General features: G+C 42.1%; 1 protein-coding gene across 3 annotated transcripts in view; it reads right to left on the bottom strand.

Annotated features, from left to right (window-relative positions):
- Positions 1-20,286, bottom strand: part of PAK1 (p21 (RAC1) activated kinase 1) — a 201,874-nt gene extending 181,588 nt beyond the window's left edge. For 2 of the 3 annotated variants that reach the window (XM_033862198.2, XM_073808390.1), the window contains exon 1: positions 19,812-20,286. The gene's annotated coding sequence lies outside the window, so the exon portion shown is untranslated. Of the gene's footprint in view, positions 1-155; positions 267-19,811 lie in introns of those variants that run through there. The other variant, XM_033862199.2, reaches the window with a different exon arrangement.
- Positions 20,287-21,562: the final 1,276 nt, after the last annotated feature.

The raw sequence follows: 21,562 nt of genomic DNA, 5'->3' as shown, positions 1-21,562 counted from the left end.
CACCGGCTGAGACCCTGTGTTACCATGCTTTCATTAAAGGGCATATTAGCATTATATTAATTGGCATAAACAGCTGTAGCATAAACCTCCTGCAGAATAGAAGGCTGGCAGCACAGAGAACAAAGGGAGAGGCAAGAAAGCAATGATTGGCTGACCTGGATTCATCTAGGTCAGGCATGGCATTTGGTCCCTCTGCATTTCTAAGTTCTCGTGAATGTGGATGCCCAGGCAGCAGCCCAAAGCCTTCCTCATTTCCATCTCAATCTCTAGGAAGAATTACAATGAGAACAAGAGCTATTGCGGCAGAGACCAGACTCTGAATATTAAAGTACACACTAGGCAGGAGCTAGCAAAAGGAAGAATAAGAGATGTTCTCTATTTGGACATAACAAAGTATAACAGTCAAACCCTACTCACTCACCTGCCACGCAAACTGTACCAAATGGTACCTTTTTTTTTTAGCCACGCAGCGCAGTTTGTGGGATCTTAGCTCCCCTCCCCAAACAGTACCTTTTCAAGACACTTTTCCAAATCTCTTCAATTACTGTTCACTTCTTCCTAACCCTTTGCTTTATTAGGTATCTCCTATGTGCCAGACTCTGAGCTAGGCCCCATAGGAATATAATGAATAATGCAAAATCCCCAACGTCAGGGAAATAAATCTAATGGGGGGCAAGTGCATACAAAGGGATTCTTATTATCTGGGTATAACTAATACCCAAAAATGCCACTTAAGTTAACTGATGAAGGACAAAACTACAATAAAATAAAATAAATAAAAAGTAGATGGGGCCTTTAATTTTTCAAAATAAGTATAAAACAAAATTTTGTAATTTAACAAAATTTAAGCTATAATTGCCACTAAGGTAATTCTTAAACCAAAGAACATCGGTCATTTCACATTTGGCTTTTAGAACACGTTGATGAAGAGGATCAGTTTTGTAAAAATATTCAGGAGCTTCACCAGTTTTTGCCAAGGGTCTCTCTTAATCCTTTGTTACTCAAATCATTGTCCTCTGAATCTCCTATTATGACATTACTCACGTTAATTTTTCCTTCAATTTTAAACTGGTCTAATTTTACCTAATCCTCATTTGTCAATGACTTTTGTGTGTGTGGTTCAAGCCATTCTCCAATATCACTTTATTTCAAATTCATAAAATTCTTTATGTTTTGCAGAAATTTCAGTTTTCCTTTTAGAATCTACTTGCATCATATTGTTAGATGCTAATTATCCTACCATTTGAAATGCCCTTACTGACAAGGAGAGTGGGGAGGACAGAGCCCAGTGGTGAGCAGAGAGGGATGTCTGAGTGGGGAGTAATTTTATAAGTGATCAGTTCCTATGGATAACAAATGAACATCTATATATCTAATTATAGTGCACAGGACCAAAAGAGTGCTATGGAAATTCAAAAAAGCTTAATACATATTTGTTGAATGAGTGGATAAATTATTTTATTCAATAATTCAACAAGCATTTATTGAGAGCCTAGTACATGCCAGACACTGTTCAAGATACTGAGTATACAGCAAGGAACAAAACAAAGTACTACCTGTCTTAGTCCATTTGGGCTGCTATAACAGAATACCATAGACTAGGTGGCTTACAAACAAAAAAAATTTACTTCTCACAGTTCTGGAGGCTAAGAAGTTCAAAATCAAAGCACCAGAAGATTCAGTGTCTGGTGAGAACCCTTTTCCTGGTTCATAGATAGCCATTTTCTCTCTCACACAGCAGAAGGGGAGAGGGAGCTCTCTGGGTCTACTTTATAAGGACACTAATCCTATTCATGAGGGCTCCACCCTCATGACCTAATCACCTCTCAAAGGCCCCACCACCAAATATTACCACTTTGGGCATTTGGATTTAACATATGAATTTGGGGGAGGGCTTCCCTGGTGGCGCAGTGGTTGACAGTCCGCCTGCCGATGCAGGGGACACGGGTTTGTGCCCCGGTCCAGGGAGATCCCACATGCCACGGAGCAGCTAGGCCCGTGAGCCATGGCTGCTGAGCCTGAACGTCCAGAGCCTGTGCTCCGCAACGGGAGAGGACACAACAGTGAGAGGGCCGCGTACCGCAAAAAGAAAAAAAAAAAAGAATTTGGGGGAGACATAAACATTTAGTCTATAGCATACCATCAAGGAATTTATAGTCATGAATGGGTGGATGAGGGCTGCAAGCCTACATGGAAGAAATGGCAGCCCAGTTGGATCTTGAAGAATGAAGAGCTTTAATAGCATAGAGGAAAAAGGAATTCCAGGCTGAGGGAACAAAGTGATATAACATATGAAAGTGTAGTAAACTCAGTCTTTTTAGGGATGGATTAGGGTCAAGAGAGATGAGGCTGAAGAAGTAGGTGGGGTCAAAGTGTAATGTTCCCTGAATAACAAACCAATTTACATGTTATCCTACCAGCAATGGGGATACACTGATGGCTTTTGAGAAAAACAGTAACAGGATCAGAAAAATTACTCCAGGCAGAATAATGGATGAATAAGAGGGCAGAAAGACTGGTGGCCAGCACTATGGAGAACAGTATGGAGGTTCCTCAAAAAACTAAAAATAGGGCTTTCCTAGTGGCACAGTGGTTGGGAGTCCGCCTGCTGATGCAGGGGACGCCGGTTTGTGCCCCGGTCTGGGAGGATCCCACATGCTGTGGAGCGGCTGGGCCCGTGGGCCATGGCCGCCGGGCCTGCGCGTCCGGAGCCTGTGCTCCGCGGCGGGGGAGGCCACAGCAGTGAGAGGCCTGCGTACCGCAAAAAAAGAAAACAAACTAAAAATAGAGTTGCCATATGATCCAGCAATCCCACACCTGGGCATATACCCAGACAAAACTATAATCGAAAAGATACATGTACCCCTATGTTCACAGCAGCACTATATCCAAGAGCCAAGACATGGAAACAACCTAAATGTCCATCGACAGATGAATGGATAAAGAAGATGTGGACTATATATACACAATGAAATATTACTCAGCCGTAAAAAGAATGAAATAATGCCAGTTGCAGCAACATGGATGGACCTAGAGATTATCATACTAAGTGAAGTAAGTCAGAAAGAGAAAGACACATACCATATGATACCACTTTATGTGGAATCTAAAATATAACACAAATGAACTTATCTATGAAACAGAAACAGACTCATAGATATAGAGAACAGACTTGTGGTTGCCAAGGGAGAGAAGGGGTTGGGGGACGGATGGATTGGGAGTTTGGGATTAGCAGATGCAAACTGATATACAGGATGGATAAACAACAATGTCCTACTATATAGCACAGGGAACTATATTCAGTATCCTGTGATAAACCATAATGGAAAAGAATATGAAAATGATTATGTATATATATGTGTATAACTGAGTCACTTTGCTGTACAGCAGAAATTAATACCACATTGTAAATCAACTATAAAATTTTTTAAAATGAAAAAACAAAACAAAACAAAAAGACTGGTGGCCAGGACACTAGTTAAGAGGTAATTTAAAAACCTAGAGACAAGATAATTATGGTCTAAACCAGAGCACAGAGGATAGAAAGATAAAAACAAACTTGGAAATAACTACAGAGATAAAACTGACAAGGCTTGATAATTCTTGATAATGTGAGCTCGTTCATTCAGCAAATATTTACAACACTCACTGTGGTCCTGGCACTGTACTAGGTGATGGGGTACAAAGGTGAACAAAAGAGATGATCTTTGACTCCATGGAGCTGAAAGGCTAGACGTATAACAAACAGACAGGTACAGAATTACAGGTCATTATAAAAGCCATTACAGAAAATAACAAATACTGTAAGATGAAAATAGAGGGGATCTTCTTTAGATCAGATGGGTCCTGGCTTCCAGTAGATACCCAATATTTAGAAAGAAGAATATACTCAATTTTCTTAAAGAAGAAAAAGAGGGAGGCAGAGAAAAGCTAGACTTGTGAAGAAGCCAGAAATGGAGAAAAGCATACCAGGGGAGTAGAACAGGTGTGAAGGCCCTGAGGCAAGAAAGACTTTCTCAAACTTTGTGGGGGGGGGAGAGGAAAAACAGTGCCAATCACTCTGAAACACAGCCACTGAGGTGGAGAGTGGCACAAGATGAAGTTAGAGAAACAAAAAACAAGGTCAGGTCACTCAAAAACTTAAAATCATGTTTAAGATTTTATATTTGGGAATTCCCTGGCAGTCCAGTGGTTAAGACTCATCACTTTCACTGCCATGGGTCCGGGTTCGATCTCTGGTTGTGGAACTGAGATGATACAAGCCACGTGGCACAGCCAAAAAAAAAAAAAAAAGATTTTATATTTTCTCCTAAATAAAACAAAAAACTTTTACAGGTTTCAAGCAAAGAACTCAGTTAAAAGATAGTCCAAGGTAGGGACTTCCCTGTTCCCTGGTGGTACAGTGGTTAAGAATCCACCTGTCGGGCTTCCCTGGTGGCGCAGTGGTTGAGAGTCCGCCTGCCGATGCAGGGGACACGGGCTCGTGCCCCGATCCGGGAAGATCCCACATGCCGCAGAGCGGCTGGGCCCGTGAGCCATGGCCGCTGAGCCTGCGCGCCCGGAGCCTGTGCTCCGCAACAGGAAAGGCCACAACAGTGAGAGGCCCGCGTACTGGGGAAAAAAAAAAAAAAAAGAATCCACCTGTCGATGCAGGGGACACAGGTTCAATCCCTGGTCCAGGAAGATACCACATGCCTCAGAGCAACTAAGCCCGTGCGCCACAGCTACTGAGCCTGCGCTCTAGAGCCCTTGAGCCACAACTAGTGAGCCCGCCTGCCGCAACTACTGAGGCCCACGGGCCTAGAGCCTGTGCTCCTCAACAAGAGAAGCCACCACAATGAGAAGTCCATGCACCGCAACCAAGAGCAGCCCCGGCTCGCCGCAACTAAAGAAAGCCCGCACGCAGCAACAAAGACCCAGGGCAGCCCAAAATAAGTTAATTAATTAATAAATCTTTTTAAAAAGATAGTCCAAGGTAGAGATGATGGTAGTTTGGATTAGAGAAGTCACAACAGAAATGGAGAGAGGTAGATAGATTCAAGCAATACAAAGGAAGTAAAATTAACAAGATAGGGAGTGGAGTTATCCATATGAAGGACAGGAGAGAAGGGTGTCAGGAGAGAAGGAGATGTCAGGGATGAACCTTAAATTTCTGGTTTGAGCAACTAGAGAAACAAAGATGCCACTTACTAAGACAGTGATAACTGGGAGAGAACCAGGTTTGTGGAAAAAGACCAAGAACGCAGTTTAGAGTATATAAAGAAGGAGATGTTGTAAGACCTCAGAGTGGAAATATCAAGTGGGTAATTGAATATTATGAGTCTAGGGTTAAGGAGAGAGGTTTAGACTAGAGATATCTGGGGAAATACAGAAGTTGAGAGCATATATATAGTATTCAAAGGTAGGACAATGAATGAAATCAAGTAGAAAGAGAGTACAGTGTAAGAGAAGAGGATCTCTCCCTTGAGGAATTCCAACATTTAAAATCAACATTGTAGAAAAGGCAACAAATTAAACTGAGGAATGGTCAGAGGTAGGAGGCAAACAAGGAAAGTGATATCACAGAAGGCAAAGCATATTTTAAAGAGGGAGTAATCAATAAAGGCAAATATACTGAGAGGTCCAGAAAGATAAGAATGAAATGGAAATTCTGTGGCTGCTAACAACACAAAAAGAGAGCCATCCAAGCACTGTGAGCCTCTCAATGAAAGAACACACCAACACCTACAAAGTGGCCATGCAAAAAAGAAAACCTGGATTTGATCAAGCCTCTAGATACTAACTTACAAATAATGTATAACCAAGGAATCTGTTAAATTATAACAGGGAGATGCAAAATCCAGACAGTGAGAAACTTTATAGGACAACTGGTTTCTTCAACAAATAATCTGAAAGGGAGAAAAAAGAGACTGAGAGGAAATTTAGAGATTAAAGGAAACATAAAAGACATGTCAACCAATCTCTCTTTGTAGCCCTTATCTGTTTCAAACTGTTAAAGAAAAAAAAAAACAAAGAAAGAAAGAAAAGTATGACATTTGCACCACAACTGAACATTTTGATGATATTAAGGGATTACGGGAAGGGGAGTGGTGTATGTGTGGCTGCGGTTTTGGGGTTGTTTGCTTTTTTTCTTTTTCTTTTTTTTTAAGTAGATTTGGCACCATAGGGGTCATTATGGGCCTTAGCACAAGCAGTTATGATAAGGTGGGGGGATGGGGGTAGAAGCAGAGTGGAGTAGGCTGCCAAGTAAATGGAAGGTAAGGAATTAGAAGCAGAAGTTGTAAACAGCTATTTAAAGAAGACTAGTTTTGAAGGAAAGCAAAAATAGCGCTTAGCTGAAGGCTGACATGGGATCTCAGGAGCGCTTTTGTTTGGTGGAGAAGGGGAAAACTGTTTTCCTTTAAATAAAACATTTCAATGCTGCTTATGATAACCCAGTAGAAAGCAAAATGTCATGACGTAGTGAAGTGAGGTTTCTAAGACAGGACCACAGGAAAGAATCTAAAAGTATATGACGGATCAGGCCTTTCCTTGAAAGAGAATCATTTCCTTCATTGTAAAAAAGGAGCGAAGGCAAAAATGGGTACAATCCAAGTAGATTCTCAGATTCAGAAGTAGGAATATAAAGCTTCTGTTTTATTTGTGATAAATGAGACAAAGTGAGGGGTAGTAGAGAAGAGAAAGCACAAAAGAGAAAGTGGGGCTTCCCTGGTGGCACAGTGGTTGAGAGTCCGCCTGCCAATACAGGGGACACAGGTTCGTGCCCCGGTCCGGGAAGATCCCACATGCCGCAGAGCGGCTGGGCCCGTGAGCCATGGCCACTGAGCCTGCGCGTCCGGAGCCTGTGCTCTGCAACGGGAGAGGCCACAACAGTGAGAAGCCCGCGTACCGCAAAAAAAAAAAAAAAAAAAAAAGAGAGAAAGTGACAGGTGGAGACTGAGGGGAGAATTGAAGATAACCCTGAAGGAAAGCAGCTATTTCCAGAGCTAGAAAATACAGGGGGGAAAAAATAGGCTTTTGGAAATGGGAAATAAGTCAGTTGAACAGACCAACTCCTGAAGAAATCATTAAAAGAAAGGCTGTGGTGGTATTCTCAGTTTGCAAATATTAAATCCTGTCAAGAGCCTATTAGGTCTTCATATCACTTGATCCAGTAATTCCACCTATGGGAATTTATTCTAAAGAAATAAACTCTGAAAGTAAAAAGCTATATGTAGTGTTACAGATAAAATTACAGTGTAATTTATTACAGGGAAAAAAACCTAAATGATTGTGATGGTTAGTTTTATGTCAACTTGGCTAAGCTATAGTACCCAGTAGTTCAATTAAACACTAAACTAGGTGCTGCTGTGAAGGTATTTTATAGAAACAGTAAACATCTACATTCAGTTGACTTTAAACAAGGGAGATTATCCTTCATAATCTGCATAGGCTTCACCCAATCAGTTGAAAGACCTCAAGAGCAAAACTGAGGTTTCCCTGCTAAAGAATTCTACTGGTTCTGTTTCTCTGGTAGGACACTGACTGATACAATGGTATTAGGCAAATTATGGAATAACATCTTAAATTTTATAATGAACACTACACAGTAACATGAGGGAAATGTTTATAAGTCAAGAAAAACAAGGCAAACAAATGTAGGTCTACATTGTGATTATAATTATGTAAATAGGTATGTTTACATACAAGAAAAAAGGAAACAAGAGTTTATTCATTTGACTGAAGGAATTGTGCCTGAATTTTAAATTTATTAACAGTATTACAAAATAGTTTGTTAAATAGAGCTCTGTTATTTTTAATGGAATAAAGTTAGTAACATTGTACGTGTTAAGCCTTATTAGAATTGTGGCCCTATAAAGAAATTGGTACTAACCTAAAAGAACTCTGCCAATTTTGAAATGTTGCCTGGGAGAGTACTAAAAAAAAATTTTTTAAGGAAACTTCTGGAAAGCAAATATGCCTAAAAGGGCTTTAATCCAATGCCATTTTTCAGTAACATTTAATTCTTCAACTCAAATAAAATGAAGAAAGACCCAGAATGGCAAAGTAGCTGGCGATCAGCTTAAGAATTTTCCACATCCTTAGCTAGCACCAGGGCATGCATTCAACTTTGACTCAGGTCAGAGATATTTGTACTGGGCACCTAAATATTTAACACAGTGAAGTTTCTTCTCTCCTGGCCTCTCCCAACACCAGACAATGGAAAGGATTCTTGTATGTTTGCTAAACTTGAGTGAAGAAGTCATATGGACCTCAGTTTGAATGCTGGCTCCACTTTCAAATTCATTCAATCAAAAAACATTTATGGCGCTTCCCTGGTGGTGCAGTGGTTGAGAATCCACCTGCCAATGCAGGGGACACAGGTTCAAGCCCTGGCCCAGGAGAATCCCACATGCCGTGGAGTGGCTGGCCTGTGCGCCACAACTACTGAGCCCGCGCGCCTAGAGCCCGTGCTTCTCAACGAGAAGCCACCGCAATGAGAAGCCCACGCACCACCACGAGAGTGGCCCCCACCCGCTGCAGCTAGAGAAAGCCCACACGCAGCAACGAAGACCCAACACAGCCAAAAATAAAAATCAATAAAATAAATAAATTTATTTCTAAAAATGTAAAAAAGGTCTTCCCTGGTGGCGCAGTGGTTGAGAGTCCGCCGGCCGACGCAGGGGACGCGGGTTTGTGCCCTGGTCCGGGAAGATCCCACATGCCGCAGAGCGGCTGGGCCCGTGAGCCATGGCCGCTGAGCCTGCGCGTCCGGAGCCTGTGCTCCGCAACGGGAGAGGCCACAACAGTGAGAGGCCCGCGTACCGCAAAAAAAAAAAAAAAAACATTTCTGGAGTAGCTACTATATGCTAGGAACTGTAACTACAACAGGGAGCAAAAAAAAAAAGATACTTTTTATTTTAAGGAAAGGGGTACTATGTTAAAATTCTTTCTCTTTAAGGTGTCATGCCTTAAAGAAAAATGATTCTCCGGAGCATAGGGTCTAGTAGGGCAGACAGACATTAATCAAATAATGCCATAGAGTAGTGGGTAAGAGTATGAATGCTAAAGTGTTTAAGGGTGAAGTGTACTGATGTCTGCAACTTTTTTTGAAATGCTTCAAAATAAGATGGATTGATGAATAGATTAAGGGATGGATATTCAGTAAAGCAAATATAGTAAAATATTATAGAACCTAAATGAGTATATGAGTGCTCACTAAACATACTCCCATCGTAATATTGTATTATAAAGAATTTTTAAACATACAAAATAGTTGAAAGAAGTGTATTGCTTCAAGAGGAGTCAGCCTAAAGAAGGGATTTTTCTTTTTTAATAAAAAAGTCAGACTTCCCTGGTGGTCCAGTGGTTAAGACTCTGCATTTCCAATGCAGGGGGTGTGGGTTTGATCCCTGGTTGGGGAACTAAGATCCCATGTGCCAAAAAAATTTAAAAAAAAGAAAAAAGTTGAATAAAAAATTCAATCTTTGACAAAGAGTTCTACTTAGATACTACGGATATCCAGAGGCAATCTCAAAACCACTTAAAAACTTTGATTAGTCAATTTAATCAATTTACTCCTCAATATTTATTTGTTTGTTTGTTTTAGCTGACAATGATAGAGAACATTCTACACTCAAGACACTATGCTAAAAGTGCTGGTTCATCTCCTCATTCTAGCACCAAGGGGTGGGGGGTGGTTTGGGCAGTCACTATTTGTCTCTGTCTGTAAAATCTGATTTATTCATCCCTTCTCAGTCTCTCAGGATTAACTAGGATACTGCACAGGGTAGCATCTCGAAAGGTCTCTTCCTACCACACCAGCTTCATCTCATACCATTCACTCTTGCTCCCTACGGCACATCAACCATAATGTCCTGTGTTTAGTTCCTCCATGTTGAGCTAAACCAGTGTTATCCAATAGAAATATAATGCAAGCCACTAACACAAGCTACATAGGTAATCTTAAATTTTCTGGTAGCTATATTTTAAAAGTTAAAAAAGAAAAGTTAAATTAATTTGAAAAAATATTTAACCCAATTTATCGAAATATTAACATTTCAACATATAATCAATATAAAAAGTTAATTACTTTAAATTCTTTTTTTCAGTACTAAGCCTGAAATCTGGTATGTATTTTACACTTACAGCACATCTGTATATGAACCAGCAACATTTCAAATGCTCAGTAACCCCACTGGCTAGTAGCTACCACACTGAACATCAGAGTTCTAAACTGTTACCTACTTTCAGGGCCTTTGTGCACTTAAAATGTTCCCTCTGCCTGCAATGCTCTATACTCCATTCTCTGCATGACTAGTATCTACTTATCTTGCATATCTTATTTTAAAAGTATCATTTCCTCAATGAGGCCTTCCTCTTAGCACTCCAAAATTCTCTGCCCTACTCCTTTATCTTCTGTAGGATTTATCAAAACCTGCAACTACTTATTTGCACATTTAATGCTTTTCTCTTTATTCCCCTCTGGAGTATAAGCTTTATAAGAGCAAGGACAAGGACCATTTCTGTGTTGCTTATGACTGTACTCCTAGTACTAAGCACATGCCTGGCACATAGGAAGCGATCAACAAATATCTGTAGACTAATTAAGGAATAGATAAATAGAAGCACTGTAGAGATGCATTTGGTTTGTATGCATGTGGAGGTGTATATGTTTTGTCCCTACTCTACCAACCCACACATAAGGATATTCTCAGCAGCCATTCCCAAGTGGCCTGGGGCCTTAACAAAGTAGTCAGCTTCAGACAACTCTCTGGCAACTGGCAATGGATAGAAACAACATGATTTTTGGAAAATGAATGAACTGCAAATAGCTTTTAACATTCTCCAAGGAACCAGGATTTTTTTTTTAAGTCAAGGGAAAATGAAGGAAGTGCCACTGGTCAAGGCAGCACCCAAATGTTCAGGAGCCAACACCAGATTTGGAGACAGATGATATAGATTAAAGATTCCAATTTGCAAACTCCCAGCTCTGCTATCATGGACAAGCCACTTAACTTCTTTCCATCTGTAAAAATATGATGCATTAAGGACAGAATTAAATGAGATTGTATACGAAAGTGTTTCGAAAACAGTAAAGCCTAAATATATATTGTCTCTAGCCTGCTTAGGAAACGTGGACTTACAAAAGTGGATCATAATGAATTTTTCCCCTTTGCTCATCTAGTTTCTTGTTTTAAGTTACTTTGCAGATTACATATAGATAACTTCTTGAACTGACCAAGCAAAATGTACCCGGACACCAAACAAAAATATCAGACTCTGGACCAGCCAGGTAATTCCAGATGGGAAAATAATCTTAAATAGAAGAAAATGTTATAAAATAGTAATTCTTTAACAGGTGATTGGGGAACTAAGAGTCCTTCCAACTATACCAAGTCCCTCTCTATCCATGCCCCAACCTGGAAATTTAAATTTTACTCCTCTAGCCCACTGAGAATTGTTTCCATAGTGAAATACTGTTACTGATAGACTATGGGGATCATGGACTATTTTACTATGGAGTAAGGGTGAGGGCAGGGGAGAGAAGAAGATAAAAATATTTTTTAAATAAATAAAAAAACTTAAAAACACTGTCATAAAATATCTGAACTAAGAAGCTGGCATCAAATTTAATACATCTAACAGGAGAAGCCACCACAATGAGAGGCCCGCGCACCACAACGAAGAATGGCCCCCGCTCGCCACAACTAGAGAAAGCCCATGCACAGCAACAAAGACCCAACACAGCCAAAAATAAATAAATAAGTAAATAAATTTATTTTTAAAAATAAATTTAAAAAAATTTAAAACATCTATTTGACAGCTAAGGAAAACGGAGGCTCAGGGTGGTTAAGTGACTTGCCGTAGTTACACAGTAATAATCATAAAAATGTCTTCAAATCCCAACTTGATCTCTCTGCTTCTAAATTTTCTAATCTGTAAAATGAGTATAAAACAGTATCTCTCTTATAGGATTATTCTGAGGAATAAATGAAAAACCAAATGTAAAGTACTTGGCACTGTGAAAGTCCCCAGTAAAAGGTCAGTTGTAATGAGGCTGAGGATGCTGATTTGCTCCTGATGTCATTTATCCCCAACATACAATGAGGCTGGGGGGAGAAGGTGGCTGGGAAACAGGGACATCACTATCCCAAACTCATTTTTTAAGAAGATTAAAAGGGTATAGATGAAATGCTATAATACTTACTGTTGGCTATCTTTCTACAATAAAACTCTGATAGATTTGTTGTTGTCCTTGTTTTACCTTTTATTCTTCTGTATTCTCCATATTTTCTACAAGAATCACATATTACTTTCATAATAAAAGAAACATAAATGTATTTTAAAAACAAACAAGGGGGGTTTCCCTGGTGGCACAGTGGTTGAGAGTCTGCCTGCTGATGCAGGGGACACGGGTTCGTGCCCCAGTCCGGGAAGCTCCCACATGCCGCAGAGCGGCTGAGCCCATGAACCATGGCCGCTGAGCCTGCGTGCCCGGAGCCTGTGCTCCGCAACGGGAGAGGACACAACAGTGAGAGGCCCACGTACCGCAAAAACAAACAAGGGGGTTTGAGTAAAGACATTCAAATTGGAAGAGTAACTATCTGATGCTATTTTAGCTTGCTGGACCCTGGTTACCAACTCCTGGGAAAAAAAATCTATTTAAATGATTAAGGAAAATCCAAGAAAATGCCCACAGAATCTTAGAGCTAAAAGCACTTTTATAGATCACTTAGTCCAAACTCCCAACTAATAGCCAAAATGAGTCAAGCACTTTAAAGCTTATGAATTGCTATGCATTTATCTATGGAGCTCACCTGATCCTCACAACACCAGAAAAGCATAAGAGAGCTACAGTGTATTGGAAGAAGCACAAGCTCAAGAGTCAGAAGGACTTGTCCTCAAACCATAGCTGTGCTGTACAGCCTCAGGCAATTCAATTAACCTCTGTTTTCACTTCTGTAAAATGGACATAAAATAATTCCTGTCTTAGCTAACCCAGGGAGTTGCTGAAAGAATAAAGTGAGATGACATTAGTGGAAGTACTTTGTACACTATCCAAAAGGCCATTCATCGTCTGAGCCTTGCTTTCCTGTCTGCTCTTACCACTCCCCACCTTGCACCCCATCCTCTAAGTGTACTAAACTACTCAGAGTTCCCCAAACATGCTCTCAAGCCTTCTAGCCCTTGTATCTCTCTCTTTCAGAAAGGTCCTCCTTCTCCCTTCTCTTTCTACCTCTCCCCCACTGTCTTGGTTAATCCCTGCTTATCTCTCAAAATCCAACTTAGGTGTCACTTCCATTGAGAAGGCTTGCCAAACCACCCCTATTTCAGGTGAAGTAGATGCCTTTCCTCTGTCTTCACATAGCACCAGTATATATATCCATGTGTCATTTTTTTTCTCAATATAGTACAGTTGTCTACAGACATGTTTGTTTCTCAAATATAAACTTAAAGGTAGGGACAAGGTATCATCTATCTGTTTCTTCACAGCCCATGACAATGCCTGAGGCTTAATATGTGTTTAGCAAATTAAGCGACTTTAGATGACAATTAAAACAGTTTTCATATAATAAGTACCAAAGACATTTATGCAAAATATTATAAGGCAGTACTTTTCAAACTTGGCTGCATAACAGAATCATCTATAACCTTTCAAGAACAGAGATTCCAAGAGATTTTGATTAAGTACACCTGAGATAGAGCCCAGGCAACTGTATTTTTTTTCACATCTTCACAAGTAGTTCAAACGCATAGCCAAAATTAAAAACCACTGCTATACAGAATTGCAGTCATAAAATTACAACAATTGTACCTAACATCTATATAACTTAACATCTTACAATTCATTTTCACATGTTATTCATTTAATCTTCACAACAACCCTGTGAGTTAGGTATTATTTTTATTTTCCAAATGAAGAAACAGAGATTTAAATAAGTTAAGTGTCCAAGTAGGTCTTTGCCTAACTTCAAATTTACTGCTCTTCCTTCTACATCTCTCTCCTTCCCAAGAAAAATGATAAATAATATTGCCATAATATACAAAGTACTATGAGGCAAGGATTCAAATGAGAAAGCCATCAATCCCTTTGTGCAAATCAGGGAAAGAGAGAATAAGGAAAGCTAGGCCTTCAAGATATAGGCAGGCAGATGAGGGTGGAGGCCACACATATACTGTCACTGTCATTTATCACCCCAAAAGATTCAAAAGGCAGATTCTATAAAGGAATGTCCTTGCAGCCTCAGTTAGTACTTACACAGTCTGAAAGGGAAAGGGACACTGGAGAGAACTGGAAGTAGAAAAGTGGAAGAAGAAAGCCCTATAAACAAGAATGAATTTCCCAAGGCTGCATGCAAATTACCACACCCCGACTCCATGAATAAGAGCCAAAACATAATGGACTTTTTATAATTAAGACTTAGATAAATTTTAGAGAATTAATCAATACCAAACAAAATCATATTTATGAGGGATCAATGAACCTCTGGTTCTTCCTTGACTTGTTACTACACTATTCCTAAAGAGGGGATAATCTGGAGGATCCTGGCACATAGAAGATTTCTCCCATCTCAAAGACTAGATGGGAGAGTGGAGGAAGTTATTTATGAGAGATAAAGCTTAACACTAAAGCAGAAAAATGTATTACATTATGTTAATAAATCTACATTGGCAAAGGAAAAATGAATATTCAGGCACAGGTGACTCAGAACATGGATAAAGTCTGATCTCCCAACTTCAGTAAAGAAGTGTTATCCTATAAGTCTGCAATATCATGACCATCTGGCAGAGTTTTATCAGCAGTTATTTTTGGGGGGCTCAAACTGTGGACTTCAGTTGGGATTTCTTAGTGAGAAGAGGTTAGAGAGATTAGAAAGCAATCTAAAAGGACATTTCTAGTGCCCCAAAGTTTAGCCTGATAGGGTTTAAAAGGCAATATGATATAGTGGCAAAAATAAAGTACATTTAGATTCAAAAAAATGTAGTTTTAAACCAATATTTAGTCATTTGCTAATGATGCACCTTTGCGCAAGCCAATGGAAATTTCTATTTCACATGGCTGTTGTGAAGACTGAACAAAACGCACCAAGGAGGGGCTTCCCTGGTGGCGCAGTGGTTCAGAGGCCGCCTGCCAATGCGGGGGACACGGGTTCGTGCCCCGATCCAGAAAGATCCCACATGCTGCGAGCGGCTGGGCCCGTGAGCCATGGCCGCTGAGCCTGCGCGTCCGGAGCCTGTGCCCCGCAACGGGACAGGCCACAACAGTGAGAGGCACGCGTACCACACACAAAAAAAATGCACCAGGGAAAGGTGCTATTCTTTTTCCTAATGAATGATAAATGTAAATCCATGTAAGTCTCTCTTCACCAGTCTTTCTATGCACAAAAAAAGAGAGGAGGCTAAATGAAGAAAGATTTTAACTCTCACAGCAGTACACTTACAAAACATTCCTACACCCGCCATACAGAAAAGTTAAAGCAGCTGGGGTGATGAACATGCCACATAACTGCTGGTATCAGACGGATACAGACTGGAACTGAGGTTTGCCACTTACTTAACAAAAGCTTATACAAGTTCCCTTTGCCAGTCTGAGTTTCAACCTCCTTATCCATGATATAGAGATACTAGCAATCTTCTTACGTGCTTATTTTGAAGATTGGAAAAAATATCTCCCATAGTATCTGGTACATAACAGTTGTTCAATAATGTAAGCGGCTGTTAATAAGTTTACCACCACCTAACAACCAGCTAACAAATTATACTTTTCAAAAGTTTCTTTACATTCAATGTTTTTTCAGTTGCTTCATAGCTGTAAGCTAGTCATAGCAACTGTTACTAACCCTATTTTACAGTTAGGACAAAAGGCACAAAGATAAAATTACTTCCATAAGGTCATGAAGTAATATAGAGACTAAATTAAGGTCTCCTGACTTTCTCTGGGTTTTATTACCCACCCCACCCCAAATTATAACATTAGTCCTTAGGAATTAAAATGAAACAGCATATTCTTTTTGATAAACTTAAACTTCTCTCTTTACTATTTAAAAAAAAAAAGTTTTTTCCCTACTTTCTAGTCATGATTTAGAAAGATAAAAAGGGGGGAAAGGAAAATGCATTAACAACAGAATTGAGAATTATCTCAAATTAGCAACTGCTGATTCTACCTTGATTTTTGTTTTAGTTTTCCCCAATAAAGCCAACAACCTCTTAATTAAAAGATTTTAAAGTCTGCTTATCAAAATGATGCTTGTTTGATAAACGATTCCAAAACTGAGAAAAAAAATCAGAAAGCTTTGTCCCATCTTTATGAGTATGCATCACTTTATCCCTCTATTTAATTTCTTCATTTCCACACTTATCACATCATGTTTTAGTATTTTTAACTCCTTAAGGACTTGAACCACATCCTATGGATATCTGAACATCCTGTCCAAGCATGGGACCTGGCATATGGTAGAGAAGGACTCAACAAGTGTTTACAAATAAATGAATCAACAAATGAAGCCAATCTCCCAGAGGGAAGTTAGGAAAGGAGAAAACTGGATATGGTATCTTAGGGCTAATAAGAAAGTGAAAGAAACAAAACATTTTAAGAGCTTCACAAGGAAGAGAAACCTTTGTGTGGAGTCAAACAGGCCCTTGTATGGCTTTAAGCATCACTAGAGAAAGACAAAAACCACAGGAGATCAGGAAGAGATAGTTTCAAGTTAAAAGGATCAAAATTAGGGTGCTTATTTAAACTTGCAAAACCACTTGCAAGTTCCCAAGAAACAATCCTGGCCTAGGATATTTTAAGTGCAATTTTAAGGTCCTGGCTGAAAGAAAAAAAAAAAAAAATCCTCCAGGCTTCAGTGGAGAAAGACATATGTAAAAGGGAAGAAAAGCTCAATCTAAAATAAATCCCCCAAAATGTTAGAATCCACTTGGCTTTGCATATTGGAGTGTGGTTCCTCTTCCTACTGAGAACTATTCTTGAATAAACCCCCAACGTAGCAGCTGGCAATAAATGGGATTAAATCATTTTTATATTATTCATTCAACAAATATTTGAGTGCCTGCTATATACAGTCACTATTCTAGGCCTTGGGATTAAAGCAGTAAATAAAACAAAATTCTCTGCTTTCAGGAAGCTTTCAATCAAGTGGCAAAAATAGATGATATGGAATGGAATGGAGTATAATAGGATAGGATGGAATGGAATGGAACAGAATGGAATAGATGGAATGGAATGTCAGGCAGTTTGTACCCTGGAAGAAAAAGGAGGGAGCGGGGAGGAGGGGAGGTGGCAAGAAGCTGGTCTTACCAAAAGCAGATCTTTTAACCCAGTGATTCTCAAACTTTAGCAAGTGTCAGAATCACATGGAGGATGTGTTAAAGCAAATATTTGGAGTCCCCAACCCTAGAGTTTTTCATCTGTAGGTCTGGAATGGGACAAACAACTTGCAATTCTAACAAATTTCCAGATTGTATTGATGCTGCTGGTGCAGAGACCACACTTGGAGCTAATTATTCTAATCCAAAGAATTAGGTAACCTCTAACTCATGGGTCTTGACTTGCGTCTTTATTCATACATTCATTTCAAACACTTATTCACTGCCAGAAGCTTTGCTAGGCACTAGGACTAAACAGATCCTGCCCTCAAGAAATTCACAGGTTCATGGAAAAGACAGGCACAAACTCAAATATTTGCAATAGAGAGCTATAGAGACCTCTAAGAGTGGTCTGTACATGAGCCAGAGGGTGGAAGAGCAACTCATTCTATGGAGGTAATAGGAGGAGAAACTAAGGGACTACTTCCCAGAGGTCCAACAAGCACTTCTCCACAGGCAGGTACAGGGTGGCATTCCAGGCAGAAAGAACAGCACATGCAAAAGCAGAGATGAGAAGAGAGTGGCAAGGGAGTTATAGAAAGTGAGGCTGCAAAGGCTGGCAGTATTCTAATCTCTGAGAGCTTCTTACTCATGTCAAAGTGTATAAAATTTTATCTTTAGGCAATGACTAGTCGGGGTGGGGATAAATCACTGGGTTTTGTTTTACAAAGATCTCTCTGGATACACAGTGCCCTCCTTTTAGAAAGCACTCCTTCCTCCAAACCTAGCACAGGGCCTCATAACATGTGCTTAGTAAATGTATACTGAATTGAACTGAACAAGCTCTTTGTCAAGTGCTATTTTATAGATGAGAAGCAGGTCACCACCTTCCCTGAAGGACTCACTTTGGCCAGGACAAGACCTGAAAAACAGGTCCAGCAGCCTCAATTATTGCACACTACTCCCTGTACAACTGGAGTAGAGACTAGGGAAAGCCTTCATTGTTTACGTGTCTACCTCACCCACTAGACTTTGAGCTCTTTGAAGATAGGGAGTGTCTTAATAGATTCTAAATCCCCATAGCCCTAGCAGGAGACCTGAAACACAGCTCTCCAGACTCCAGTAATGTTGGGTAAATGAATGACTGAATAAGCAAATTTACCAGATAGACCCATGAGCTAATGTAGGTAAGCTTCAGTGAATGTTTCAGGGTCCATCATTCCAAAACCCTTTCTGAGAAGCAGAGTTTCTAGTTGAGGTGAGGTGGATTTCATATGCACCTGATTTAGGATTTCCCAAATAGGAACAAAAAAATGTTACAAGTGCTGTGGTAGAAATCCTACCAGGCCTCTGAGGGACCCAGTGAGAAAGTTTGGCCTGAGAGGAGTATGGGGGCGGATGCCAGCAAAGACTTCACACTAGGGGTAGTGGGGTGGGGGGATGCTTCAGTAGAGTCTTGAAAACTAAGTCGGTGGTAGACATCTGCCTGTTTCTAGGGCACAAGAGCAAACTCCTGGAACTTTAAGACTGGAAGTCACCTGCTCAAGGTCACACAGGAAGTAGATGAAGTCATAAGGTAAGACCAAGGAGGAGGCATCTGTGTACTGTTGACTCCTGTTTTCTCCTGATAAAGTTGAGAGAACCCAAAGACACAGTAGGCAAAATTAAAGATTTTTCTCAGGAACAGCTCTTAAAATAAAGGCTAGACTAGTGGATTCGAATTTTTATTGGTAACCATAGTACTAATCCTTCCCTTCACCTTTCACAGTTCGGGGGGGCAGGGAGGGGAGCATAAGACAGTTACCCAAAGGGCTTAACAAACAACAAGCTCTTTGCTCCCAACACCCACAAACACCCAAAACTTCCCAAGCATTCTTCCAAAACACTCCCGGTAATGTTTGCTGTGAAAATATTCAATACAGTAAAGACTATAATAATCATGTCTTTTGAAATGGAATAATGAACATAAAGTAACTCCAATTCTCCTTTCCCCGTTTAGTTTTTAACTCCACATGTTACAGAGTATTCCCGGGGTGGGGGAGGGGCAGCACAAGTCAAGCACTATCCACTCGTATTTTTCAAGGAGTTCAACTCTATAGGTGATTCCCCCCCACGGCCTGGACGGGGTGATTTTTTCGTGCACAATGAATCTGACGCCGCCTTGCTAGGCTTTCCCGTCGCGGGCCAGGGTTAGGATCGGAGGACCACAAAGTTCGGGAGGGAGTCGCTCCCGGGGCCGGACCTGTCGGATCTCCCGTCCCCTCCCCTGCCCCTGTCCTCCCCCGGGCCGCTCAGGGCCCCAGGCGTCCGAGACCGGCGGCTGCGCCGGTTAGTACACAGGGGGCCTTTGTTGGTCCGACAGAAGCGGCCAGCCTCGCAGGGGCCGCCCCCGCCTCGCCTCACCTGGCGCCCCCGTCCAACCGGCCCCACCGCGGAGAATGAATGGGCCCCAGCGCCCCACCCCGCGCCGCCCCGGCCCCACAGCCAGGGGTACCGGGCGGGAGGCCGGCTCTCACCTTCCGCGCACGTTCGGCTCGACTCGGCTCCTCCTCCTTCTCCTGCTCGGAGGCGGCGGCCGAGCCCGGGAGTGAGCGCGCGAGTGCACTAGGGGACGCTTCACTTTCTCCCTCCCGCCGCCGCCGCCGCCGCCGCTGCTCTCTCGGCGCCTCCCCACCCCGCTCGCGCCGGGGAATCCCTCAGGACCGGGCGGGGGTGGGAGGGTGGTCAGCGACCGTGGGGGGGAGTCGGATAGGGGGGAGGCGGAGGGAGCTAGGCGACTCGGCTGAGGGGGGTGCGTGCTCCCAGGGTCAGAGATGTGAGGAGCTCGGGTGGCCTCTGGGGGAGGAGGTGGGGAGACAGAGAGTTCTTTGAGGGGCTCTCGCGAGCGCGGGGCTCCTTGAAAGAGGGAATAAGAGTCTGAGGGAAAGCTTCTGTGGAGTAGGACAGCAGAGCCGGGGAGGGAGGGGGCGGGTAGGCGCGACAGACGAGCAGAGGGGGAGGGGGGAACCGTGAGGGGGCGTCTACGGTGCTGCCGACACCTTGGACTCTAGCTGCAGCTGCAGCCGCTGCAGGGCCGCCTCCCCAACCTAAGCCGAGCTATTGTACGCCGGCCCCCGGGCCGACCGCCTCGCCCACCGGCCCCCGCCCTTTCCCCCGCGAGGCTTAGGCGCCGGCGTTGCCCGGCTCGGCCCGCCTCCCGCAGGTGGGAGGGGGCGGGGAGGGCTGGACAGACCTACGTGAGCGAGGCCAACCGGGGTGGGGGGGGCGGGAGCAAGCTCCTCGAATGACGTCATCGGTGCATGACGCAAGAGGCTGGGGAATCACCCGGCCGCCGCGTGACGTCATTGCGCCCGCGTCTCACCTCGAGCCCCGCACAGTATACAGGGGCAGGCTCCTTGGACGCGGGAAGGCTTTGGGACGGTTTCTTGGGGCGTTAGTGGTGTGTCGAAGAAGATGTCTCACCCCCCAGTCTTATTGTCCTCTTCAGGTTATAAAGCACCACGGCATCTGCTTGCTCTTTGCCAAGCGCTGAATTTGGAAACTACCCCATCTCCTGGGACCTCAGAGCCAGACATTTATACTGTTTCTTTTTTTTTGGAGGGGGTAAGGGGGTAAAGAAATGATAATGGAGGTTTAAACTGCTGTTACAGACAGAAAAGAATGGGCTTCTTTTCCCGCTTTTCTCCTACCTGAAGGCTACATTCAACGCAAACCTTTTTCCTGAGCTCGGGTTCTGTATTTCCCAGTGCCTCTTCTATTTTCCAATGCAGTGCTTCCATACCCCACTGTACCTCAAATTCCACATGACCCAAACTGAAACAACATTAGTGACGAAGGGTTTGGAATCAGATTGCTTTGCTTCAAATTCCAGCTATACAAATGTTAGTGACAGGACCTTAACATTTCTAAGCCACAATTTCTCTATATGAGTGTATCCTTAACTTGATCTCTTTAAGCCTCAGTTTTACCATAATAATAGCAAGTGCAATTTAGCATGTATTAAGCCCTTTGAAATGTTGGCTATTCCTACTACGTTTTTCCCCCAAGCTTGCAACTCACGTTACTTTCTGGTCTTAGAGAACGGACTGCCATCCAGCAGTCCACTGACCCAGAAACCTGAACATAGCCCCCCATTCTTCCTCTCTCAACACTCTTATCAAATTGGTCACCAAGTCCTAGCCCTTCTCTTCACTCACTACCATCACCTAGACAAATGGAGCAGCTTTCAGTCTCTCCAGATTCAACCCATTCCTACTGGTGACCAGAA

The sequence above is a fragment of the Tursiops truncatus genome, chromosome 8, assembly GCF_011762595.2.
Source record: "Tursiops truncatus isolate mTurTru1 chromosome 8, mTurTru1.mat.Y, whole genome shotgun sequence".
Taxonomy (NCBI): domain Eukaryota; kingdom Metazoa; phylum Chordata; class Mammalia; order Artiodactyla; family Delphinidae; genus Tursiops; species Tursiops truncatus.
Note: the sequence above shows the minus strand (reverse complement) of the source record. Positions and strands in the feature narration are given on the sequence as shown.